This window comes from Macrobrachium nipponense, chromosome 26 (genome assembly GCF_015104395.2).
Source record: "Macrobrachium nipponense isolate FS-2020 chromosome 26, ASM1510439v2, whole genome shotgun sequence".
In the NCBI taxonomy this organism is placed as follows: Eukaryota; Metazoa; Arthropoda; class Malacostraca; order Decapoda; family Palaemonidae; genus Macrobrachium; species Macrobrachium nipponense.
In genome coordinates this window covers 44,780,118-44,792,209 of record NC_087215.1, presented here as the reverse complement: position 1 = coordinate 44,792,209, position 12,092 = coordinate 44,780,118, and the positions used below count along the sequence as shown (strand labels likewise).

The window sequence follows — 12,092 nt, the reverse complement described above, 5'->3', positions numbered from 1 at the left end:
ATGAACTTCGAGGATCTTAAGAAATATACGGGTTGGAAATCTCTGGCAGTATTTAGAATTTAGAAGCCCTTAAATTTTCAGCAGTGGCTGCAGGGAGCATCGTCTCCCCTGAGATGGCGGAGTCTTAGAACTCTATTTCCTATTCCTTTATTCTGCTAAAAATTTTCCCTTGATACTCACTTTCCTACCTGCCTCGCTCGTAATCCCTACCTATCTCCCTCTGGTTCCGGGCTGGATTGCTTATCAATCCACTGCCGGACATGTACATAGTTTATATTTGTCATTTTTGTATTCCTTACCTGTTGTTTTCCCAGGATAGTATGAATCTGGTCATATTTGTTCCTCCTGTTTTACCATTGTATCTTGTTACTTTACATTGGTTATTAAAACTAATTTTAAGACAACATTTAATTTTTCTTGTTACTTTACATTGGTTATTAAAACTTAATCTTAAGGGAACATTTATTTTTTATTTTTCCTTGTATCTTTTGATTTTGTATCTTCCAAGCTTGTATGGCCATTCTCTGATACTATTTCACCGGCCGACACAGGTCGAGCCCAGAAAAGGGATTTTGACAAAGGAAAAATCTATTTCTGGGGGAAGACCTGTGTCGCCCAGTGAACCCATCCCTCTCTTTTCCTGGTCCCCACCCTGTAGCCAGCCCAAGCTTGGGTGCGTAATCCAGGAATAAAGCCATCGGGCGTGAGTTGTAGTAGTAGCGAGCGGAAGGTAGATGTTGTAGTCCTTGTAATGGCACCTGCCTAGAGAGGGGCTTTGAAGGGAATCTTCTAATTGGCAGAAAACCTATGGTAGTGGCCTCCACTCATCCCTGTGCTTATACCGACGCCCTATGGGTGATCGAGCTGAGGGTAGTAACTTCAGCATTCCATTTAGCTTTTTTCTCTGGTACATTTAGCATCTATTTATACCTAGAAATGCGTGCTAAAGGGAGCATTTCACTGGGCGACACAGGTCTTCCCCAGAAATATATTTTTTCTTTGTCAAAATCCCTTTTCTGAGTTCGACCTGTGTCGGCCGGTGAAATGGTCCTGTAGCACACATTTCTAGGTATAAATAGATTCTAAATATACCAGAGAAAAAAGCTAAAATGGAATGCTGAAGTTACTACCCTCAGCTCGATCACCAAAGGGCATCGGTATAAGCACTGGGGCGAGTGGAGGCCACTATCACAGGACTTCTGCCAATTAGAAGATTCCTTTCAAAGTCCCTCACAAGGCAAGAGCCGTTACAAGGACTACTACATCTACCTTCCGCTCGCTACTACTACCACTCACGCCCAGCATCTTCATTCCTGTAATTAGCGCGTTGTTTTTCGCACGTGTCTCTCACTGCTCCCCCTTTGTGTGTTTTTGTCGAAGCCATGTCTGCTGCAGAGCTTCCAGCTTCTTCATCCAAGTTGAGTATTCCATTTCAAGTTTTGGTATTTCGTGTGGTCACGATGCATCCCCTTTTTAGCCTTTTTTGGCCCTCAGTTCTCGCGAACCGGGGTTACGCTTTTTTCATCCGCCATCTTGGGTGCATCATCAGACGCGTGCGTTCTTTCCCTTTGCTTGATTATGATTACATTTACTTCACGTTTAGTTTTTAACTGTTTTTACCGCTTTTTCATTTTTACCCATGCATTTCCTAGCTCCTGGCATATCTGGAGTGCTGGTTTTACGTTTATCTATACGTCGTAGGCTCTAACTCGCTCCTGACGTCCTCTGGGGTCTCTTGTTAATTGTTTATTTCGCTTTTTCTAGCCTTTGGCTTGTCCCCAGTCCCTCAGGAGCGTGTTCGTTCACCTTCGTATGTATTCTTTATTTATTTCTTGTTATACGTGAGTACAGGGGGTCCTCGAGTTACGACGTTGATCCGTTCTTAAGATGCGTCGTAACACGATTTTCAGCGTAAGTCGGAACATTGAAAAATACCACATGATTTAATGTAAATACCTATCAATAACAACGAGAGAACAATTCCTTACCTTTATTAATTTGATTGGCTTGCACACTGGAGAGGAAGCTGCGGTGCTGGAGAGACTGGGGGGAAGGTAGGTTAGTGAAGAGAAAAAGAAACCTCCAGAAGATGCTGGAGATGCTGAGGCAGGTGATTCTTGAGGTGAGGCAGAACATACTACTGGAGATGCTGAGGCAGGTGATCTTGAGTGAGGCAGAACATACTACTGGAGCTGAGGCAGGTGATTCTTGAGGTGAGGCAGAACATCTACGGAGGTTGGGGCGGTGAGTCTTTAGGTGAGGAGAACCTACAGAAGGTGCTGGAGATACTGGGGCAGGTGAGTCTGGGTTAGCAGAACATTCAGAAGGTGCTGGAGATTGTGGGGCAGGCGAGTCTGGATTAGCAGAGGCAGCTGAGGTAGAGGGTACAGGATCTCCTGCAGGCCTCTCTACCTTCTTAAAATACTGCTCCAGGTTAGTCTGAACAGAGAGCGACCTCTTTTCATCCAAGATCTCCTTGTAACACTGCATCAAATCCATGACGCCTCTGGAAACCCTAGTGAACCTGTCCAAGTTGGGATCCTGAGCCTCAAAAGTTGACAACGCTTGCTGCAACTCTGCAAAACCTCTTGTCAAGTCCTGCCTTGTGAAAGCCTTGGGCTCTGGGGTGGGTGCTTCTTCTTCTTCCTCTATCATCTGCTTCTCCAGTTGTATCAGGTCCTCAGCAGATAACTCCTCGCCATGAGACTCCAGCAAGCTCTGTAACATCATCAACCTCCATCAACCAAATTGATTTCCCTTACTCAAGGGCAACAGAAAACGTTCTTGACAACTAGCTGAACTGTGTCCTCAAACCCATGGAAATCATTCACAATTGAGGACAAATTTCTTCCAGACACCATTCATGTTTGTTTGCTTAACCCTCCTCCCAGGAATTAGCAATGTTCTTTGTACAGCATCAAGGATGTTGTAGGATTTCCAAAAGTCCTTCAGAGTCAAAGTCCTTCTGGTTTCAGTTGCCTGTAAAGCCATAGCAATTGTCCTTCGTAGGTAGTAGGCCTTGAACGAAGCAATCACTCCTTGGGTCCATAGGCTGTAAAAGGGCCGTGGTATTAGGTGGAAGGTAAACCACCTTTTTTTTTTTTTGACATTAGGGTTGAAGTCATCCCAGCTGGGGCAGGGTGTCCAGGGGCATTGTCCAGCACTACCCCCCGCAACACCTTAAAGGGGATACCCTTGGAGGCGCATACCGCTCCACACTTGGAACAAAAATGGTTTACGAAACATCCTCAAACACTGCAAGTGGTCACCCATGCCCTTCTTGTTGGACTTCCAAATTACTGGTAGTTGACCCTTCAACTGCCCTTGAGTGCCCTTGGATTTTCAGCCTGATACACCAACAAGGGCTTTCAGTTTCTTTGAAGTCGCCAGCAGCAATTACCCCCAAGAAGTAAAGTTAGCCTCTCCTTGCTGGCTTTATGACCGGGTGCTGACTTCTCCTCCTTGGCGATGTAAGTGCGGTTAGGCATACGTTTTCCAAAACAAACCTGTCTCGTCTACGTTAAACACTTGCTGAGCAGAATAACCCCCCTCCTTAATTATCTCAGACAACGCTTTAGGAAATTCACTCGCTGCTTTCTCATCCCCACTAGCAGCTTCACCTTGCACTTTAAGGTTATGGTAATTGGCCCGAGCCTTAAATCGCATAACCAACCCCTACTAGCCACACTCTTCACGTTTCACTTCCCTCCCCCTTTTCTTTTTTTTCAACGCAATTCAAACAATCTTTTTCGCCTTCTCCAACGCTTCAAACAATCTTTCGCCTTCCCTGAATCACCATAAGGCTGACTGGGATACGCCGTTGATTTTGGTCTTCCAACCAAAGCACCAATAACCTTTCCATTTCAATTATTAGACCACTACGCTGCTTAGTTATCACTGTCGCTTTCATAGGAGCAGATCCTTTCATATGTTCAACGATGCGCTCTTTATCTTTGATAATGGTAGCAACGGTCGAACGGCTAAGGCCAAGCGAGCGGCCAATGTTGTTGGCGTTTCTCCCTTCTCAGATCGCTTTATAATGTCCACTTTAATTTCCATGGTGATGGCCCTTTTCTTTTCCTTCTTTCTTCGATGCACTAACCATCAGAAGAGTCCGCCTTGTGCTTGGGAGCCATAACAAGAGCAAAAAGTTACAAAACGATACAACACGAGGGAGAGAGGCAGTGTAAACAACCAAAATGGCGTATGGGCGAGGAATGAGCGTAGCGAAGCGACGCCGTCCTCTCCCCCACAAAGCGTATTCTTCCGCCGTGCGCCCGGAACTAGTTCGCGTTTGTTTACGTCGCTTACGACGCTAAACCGCGTAAGACGGAACGACGCAAAATATTATTTTTTATATTTTTATGGGGGAGCGTTCGTAACCACGAAACATCGTAAGTCGAGACCGGCATAACCCGAGGACTTACTGTAGTGTATTTGGGCTTCCAGTTAGCCTATGGTACGGTATCTTTGTAGAGAGGGTGATTCCCCTCTCTCTCTCGCGTTTTTATGCATGCATGCTTTTATTGTATTTTCGACGTTAGCCAGCTATGCACTCGATTTTATGCACGTTTATGATATTCATTTCACTGTGAGGTTGGAAGTTTTGTTTTCCTACCCTGGCTTACCCGACCAGACCTAGGCTAGGTTTAGGAAGGTAGGTCAGGTGACCCTACCCCTCCACCCTTTAGGCCCTCCATTATTGCCCACTGCCTGCACTACAGTGCTTGCTGGGAGGACGATCCAGGATAGAGAGTCCCTCTCTTGTCATGTTTGTTGGGCCTAAACCCTCCCTACCTGATAAGATCGAAATTTCGATTTTGGAAGGTTTTGTTGGGTTCCTTCCGTCCACGTCATGACGTCCTTGGAGGCCGAGCTAGCCTACCTGACCGGATCCGTGCCGATCTCGGAGGGTTAGGCTAGGTCCTTGCTGGGTATTTCCTTTTCCCCTTATTGTTCCTCTTTTGCAATTCTTCCAGTGATTCCTCATCATTTTATTATGCTTATTTTGTTGTGTATTGCCTTGGCCTTGCCTCCTTTAGGGTGCCAGTTGGCCTACCGTCTTCTGCTCCTTTTAGTAGTAGGCTAATTACAGCTCCCGTAAGGTGGTGGTCACTGATCGGTTGATGTGGCCTGGCGTTCATGACTTGTCCACTCTTCTCAGACTAACAACCCCCCCCCCCCCCCCCCTCAGCACCGGTCCTGTCCGGCGCTTCCTAGCTAGCTCGTGGTGCAAGTAATACAGTAGTACCTCGAGATACGAAAGGCTCAACTTACGAAAAATCCAAGTTACGAAAGCCAATACGTAAAATTTTACTGCTCTACATACGAAAAGTTTTCAAGATACGAAAGGTTGTTGCTATAAAGTCCCGAGATTTGCCCGGACCACTGAGAACAATTTTAAAACTCCCGCGCCGCCAACTGAGTAAACTCGCCACCATCCTCCCCGCTCTCCCATTGGTTCCTGATGCTAGTCACCCCATAAGGTCCTGCTCTCCTATTGGTCAGCATCTACCCCTTGTGCTTTAAGTATTCTATTGGTAAAAGGTTGCTGTAAATTGAAAAACTTAGTATTCATGCAATACATTTAATAAAAAAAACATTAGGTAAAGATAGAATAAAGAATAGAAATGAATGGTTATTATACTGTTTGGTAGTTTCAGTAGTTGAAGAGAGAGAATGAAGATTTATGGCTTACTGTGTAAAAGTGATTGCTTGGCGATCATTCGATGCTCATAAGTGCTGGATGTAAACAGACGTTTGGAAGCTTTTTTTTGTTTGTTTGTTATAGTTAATGGTTACTTAATAATTATTTGAAATGAGTACATGCAATACCTTTAAACATAAAAAAAAAATGTGAATTAGATATCATAAAATATAAAATAAATCAGACTGCCAACAAATACGCATTTTTTAGAATTCTTCTTCTGTTTTATTATTACGTTACGTATACGTATTACGTATGTTTTTCATATAGCTGTCAGTACTCGGTATCTCCGTTAGGTAAAGATAGAATAAAGAATAGAAATGAATGGTTATTATACTGTTTGGTGGTTTCATTAGTTGAAGAGAGATACTAATGACAATTTATGGCTTACTGTGTGCTAGGAAAAATGATTGCTTGGCGCTCGTTCGATTCTCGTACGACGGGTAAGAGCTGAATGTAAACAATCGATTGGAAGGTTTGTTTTTTGTTTGTTTGTGTATTATAGTTAATAATTAATTAGTAATTATTTGAAATGAGTACATACTGATTATTTATACATTTTAGTGGCATATTCTAAGCTTTTAGCTCTTAGGTTTAGATGTCAGAATCATAGACTAGGCTACAGTAAGCAACCGCTAACATAGCTAGGCTTATTGCTAAGGGACATATGCTAAAGTCCTAATATATGCAGTAAAAATGGTTGAACATTGCATGCAGTTTGAATATTACTCCAAGTATGTACAGTATTTTTGCCTTTTTGGAGTCATATTTCTTCCGTCGTAACCCTAGAACATGTGTTTTTAGGCCTGGAAATGTAATTACTGGGGTGTTTTGGAGGGCTTGGAACGGATTAGCCATTTTACATGTTAAATATGTTCCAAGATACGAAAAAATCATGATACGAAGGCCGTCTCGGAACGGATTAATTTCGTATCTCGAGGTACCACTGTATAATGTTTATTAATATTTTCATATGATAATAATAATAATATGTTTGTTAAAAATAACTGCTGCTTCAGCACTATTAATCGTATAAAGAGTCTTCTCTATCTTTTCTGATGACGGCTTTCTCGTTGTTGCTTAGAACTGGCGAGCAACGCACCAAAGGGCATGGTAAAATTCGGTTGAGTCATTTGATTTATTATTGCTTATACAATTCATCCTCTCTCTCTCTCTCTCTCTCTCTAACGCGACGTTTCCTCCTGATCGACAGGACATTATCAAGCGATAACTGCTGAGGGACTGAATTCCAGTGGCGAGTCCTTCTCCTTTTATCGTGGTGTTGCGAGCTCTCCAGTACGGTCAGAGCACTTCTCCGGTAGGTCGAGTTTTTGTTGGTTCCCGGGAAGGTGACTCATACGGCGGGCGTTGACTGGTCTTGCAGACCTTCTCAGGTAGGGGGTATCACCGGGAGCCTCTTGATTGGCTTCTACCTGCGTGACGTCACCCCTGGTATTATTCTCATGTCCGGTGTTCGTCCATGCGCGCTGGTACTTTCGTTAGGGGAGAGGGGTGTGGTCCTCCTCACACACGTCGGTATCAGGAACGCTTCTTGGGTGGTATTGAGGGGAGGCTTTCTTCGAGGATGGAGCAGCGCTTCTAGGAGACGCAGGACGTCGTGGGTCAGGTGCTCTCCCGATGATCTTAGTATTCCTGACGATGTCGTCTCTCGTGATGTTTCTGCGGTGTACTGCAAGGGCGTGCTGCCTAATGGCGCCCTCCTGGGCGTGGCAGGAAATCCTTTTTGACAGCGCATCGTCGTCATGCCGATGTAAATCCCAGGGCATCCTTGGGCGGGGCATACGTATGGAGAACGGTAGACGACGTTGGACTGCTTCAGGGGGTCTCCTGCCGGTGGGGAGGGGTTGTTCTTCATCAGGAGGTCTTTCGTACGCCGATTCTTGTAGTAAATAATGAGGGACACTCTCTTTTTCCTTCCTCCATGGGGCGGACGTGTTCCTCTATTATTTTCTTCATGGCTGCTTCTTCTTCCTTGTATTGGTGGTGCATGAAGGCTTTATAATAGAAAAGTTTGATATCCTCCGGGGGCGAATGTTCCTTCTTCTCTTCTCCGTCATGTACCACTTGTTCAAGGGCGGCTCGAGTTTCCTCGGTTTACGAGTTTGTTCGACGTACCATTGTTAATTAGCATCTGGGATGCTCGGTCGAGTTCGAGGTGTGTGTCCTGCCACGTCGAACAGTGCGAGAGGGCCCTCCTGACGAAGGCCCTGACGGTGGTGGTCTTGAACCGCGCAGGACACTCCGCTATCACCATTCAGACCAAAGTCCGAGGTTCGTAGCTTTGGTGTAAACGGTCGTCGCCAACTTCTGATTCGTCTTCGTGACAAGGACGTCGAGGAAGGGGAGCCGTCGTTGCTGCTGTACTCGACAGTGAAGTTGAGTGCGCTGTTCTGCAGGAACTTGCTTGCCGAAGGGCTTCTACCTCATCCTCGCAGTCGGCTTGCACGAAGATGTCATCGATGTAGCGTGCGTATGTGCGGGGACATCTGTGTGTTGCGAGAGACCCTTTCTTCCACTTCTCCCATGTAGAAGTTAGCGAAGAGGACTCCTAAGGGGGACCCATCGCTACGCCGTCCTTCTGGCGGTACATCTGTCCTCGGTGGGTGGTGAAAGGGGGCTCTCTTCGTACAGATATCCAGCAGGGTTCTTAAGGAGTCTTCCTGGGATGTTAGGGGGGTCTGCATATCGGGTATTCCTACTATTAGCACCCGCCTCCATGATGATCCACCCTATCGTCTCGTCGACTGGGACGTTGGTGAATAGGGACTCAACGTCTAAGGAACGCCATGGTTTCCCGCACCGGGGGAGTCGCGGATCTTCTCCAAAAATTCTACCGATGAGGTGAGGCAGTACCTGGAGGGGATATAGGGGGTCAGAATTTTATTAGGCGTTTGGCCAGAGCGTAAGTCGGGGCAGGCGTTTTGGCTGATGATCGGGCGTAGGGGGTTGCCTTCCTTGTTGGGTCCTTCACGTTCCCGTAAGGTAGCCGAGGCTGTAGTCACCTTGGATGGGCGGGAGGTGTGTGGCATTCGTAGCCTCGGCTACCTTTACCGGGAACGTGAAGACCACAAGGAAGCAACCCCCCTACGCCCCGATCATCAGCCAAACGCCTGCCCCGACTTTACGCTCTGGCCAAACGCCTTAATAAAATTCTGACCCCCTATATCCCCTCCAGGTACTGCCTCACCTCATCGGTAGAATTTTGGAGAAGATCCGCGACTCCCCCGGTGCGGGAACCATGGCGTCCTTAGACGTTGAGTCCCTATTCACCAACGTCCCAGTCGACGAGACGATAGGGATCATCATGGAGCGGGTATATAGAACTCCCGATTGAGACCCCCTAACATCCCAGAAGACTCCTTAAGAACCCTGCTGGATATCTGTACGAAGAGAGACCCTTTCACCACCCACGAGGACAGATGTACCGCCAGAAGGACGGCGTAGCGATGGGGTCCCCCTTAGGAGTCCTCTTCGCTAACTTCTACATGGGAGAAGTGGAAGAAAGGGTCTTCTCGCAACACAGATGTCCCCGCACATACGCACGCTTACATCGATGACATCTTTGTGCAAGCCGACTGCGAGGATGAGGTAGAAGCCCTTCGGCAGCAGTTCCTGCAGAACAGCGCACTCAACTTCACTGTCGAGTACAGCAGCAACGATCGGCTCCCCTTCCTCGACGTCCTTGTCACGAAGACGAATCAGAAGTTGGCGACGACCGTTTACACCAAAGCTACGAACCTCGGACTTTGTCTGAATGGTGATAGCGAGTGTCCTGCGCGGTTCAAGACCACCACCGTCAGGGCCTTCGTCAGGAGGGCCCTCTCGCACTGTTCGACGTGGCAGACACACACCTCGAAACTCGACCGAGCATCCCAGATGCTAATTAACAATGGGTACTCGAACAAACTCGTAAACCGAGAAACTCGAGCCGCCCTTGACAAGTGGTACATGACGGAGGAAGAGAGAAGGAACATTCCGCCCCCGGAGGATATCAAAACTTTTCTATAAAGCCTTCATGCACCACCAATACAAGGAAGAAGAAGCAGCCATGAAGAAAATAATAGAGGAACACGTCCGCCCCATGGAGGAAGGAAGAGAGTGTCCCTCATTATTTACTACAACAAGATCGGCGTACGAAAGACCTCCTGATGAAGAACAACCCCTCCCCACCGGCAGGAGACCCCCTGAAGCAGTCCAACGTCGTCTACCGATACGTATGCCCCGCCCAAGGATGCCCTGGGATTTACATCGGCATGACGACGATGCGCCTGTCAAAAAGGATTTCCTGCCACGCCCAGGAGGGCGCCATTAGGCAGCACGCCCTTGCAGTACACCGCAGAAACATCACGAGAGGACGACATCGTCAGGAATACTAAGATCATCGGGAGAGCACCTGACCCACGACGTCTGCGTCTCCTAGAAGCGCTGCTCATCCTCGAAGAAAAGCCTACCCCCTCAATACCACCAAGAAGCGTTCCTGATACCGACGTGTGAGGAGTGACCACACTCTCCCCTAACGAAAGTACCAGCGCGCATGGAACGAACACCGGACTGAGAATAATACCAGGGGTGACGTCACGCAGGTAGAAGCCAATCAAGAGGCTCCCGGTGATACCCCCTACCTGAGAAGTCTGCAAGACTAGTCAACGCCCGCCGTATGAGTCACCTTCCCGGGAACCAATAAAACTCGACCTACCGGGGCCGGAGTGCTCTGACCGTACTGGAGAGCTCGCAACACCACGATAAAAGGAGAAGGACTCGCCACTGGAATTCAGGTCCCTCAGCAGTTACGCTTGATAATGTCCTGTCGATCAGGAGGAAACGTCGCGTTTAGAGAGAGAGAGAGAGAGAGAGAGAGAGAGAGAATTGTATAAGCAATAATAAATCAAATGACTCAACCGAATTTTACCATGCCCTTTGGTGCGTTGCTCGCCAGTCTAAGCAACAACGAAAGAAAGCCGTCATCAGAAAGATAGAGAAGACTCTTTATAAGATTAATAGTGTCTGAGCAGCAGTTATTTTTTTTTAACAAACATGTCTACGAGAGGTCTCCTTCCGAATAAATAATAATAATAATAAATAATAATAATAATAATAATAATAATAATAATAAAAATAACTGTAATTACAAAAATCATATGTGAAAGTATTTTACAATTACTAAAGATTGATAATCTTTCCATTTCTCTCTCTCTCTCTCTCTTACAAAGATGTATATTTTTTGGATGATAAATGATTTACTAATTTTTCAAATATCAATATTAATGTAAACAGCACAATATATCAATTCATTAAAGAAAATACTAAAGTGAATTAGCAAGATTTTAGTTTATAAATAAAAAATTATGTAAGAATGAGAGAAAATGCATTTTACCCCGCATCTTGTCTTTGAACTCCACGTAGCCAAGCTGAGTTGGCTGGGGTCCAACAACTGTCAAATTTATCAAGTAATGTGTAAGGAGGGGGAGTGTGTGTTGCCCTCTCAGGATCATGTAAATTCTCTCTCTCTCTCTCTTACTGAGATGAGAGAATTTCTATGGTACATGTGTATGTTTATTAATAATATTTTTGCATAATAATAATAGTAATATAACCAATTTCAAAATTCATATGTGATAGTATTTTAAAGTACAATAATCTATCCATTTCAATCTCTCTCTCCACACGAGATAGTATGTCCTAATGGTAGGTCTCACCCTCTGTTTGGGCTGGAAGTGTATGTATAAGTATATCTTAAAGGACATTACTACATTTTATGGTAAAATAATAATATACAGTACTAGTTTACAAATAATATTAAGTTTAATGAGATTAAACAGTAAAAAAAACAATAACATCTCTCCCTCCTCTCTCTCTCTTTACGTAGTTTATTTGTTTGTAGTGTAAAAATAAATGATTTACTTATAAAAACTAATTTTCAAATATTAATAAGATTAATTAAAAATAGCGATTCCCAGTCGTTTTATCCACTTGGAGGAAGGTGGGTGGGGGAGTAAATGACAGTTTGATATACGAATTGGCGGAGGGGAAGGAGTCGGAGTCCAGGAGTTATTCTCTCTCTCTCTCTCTCTCTCATTATTATTCTCTCTGTCTCAGAAATAATTCATAATTTCACTCTTGATGGTCAGATATATGATATTGCCATTCATTGGTCTCTCTCTCTCTCTGTTATTTGCTATAGGTATATATTTTTAATGGTAAAATGTTTAAGATGACTTTGAAATTATATTAATAATATAACCTCAAAGATTAATGCAGTAATAGCTTAGTAATTTTAGGTATATTTGAAGTAGGATCTTATTAGAGGTATACATTTGGTATCTGAACTTTCAAGATAGGCAGTTATAAGCATTTTTAGTGGTGG

General features: G+C 45.1%; 1 protein-coding gene across 9 annotated transcripts in view; it reads right to left on the bottom strand.

The window, feature by feature from the left end:
• LOC135200242 (uncharacterized) overlaps window positions 1-12,092 on the bottom strand; it is a gene marked incomplete at its 3' end in the record, with an annotated part of 370,718 nt that overhangs the window by 275,519 nt on the left and 83,107 nt on the right.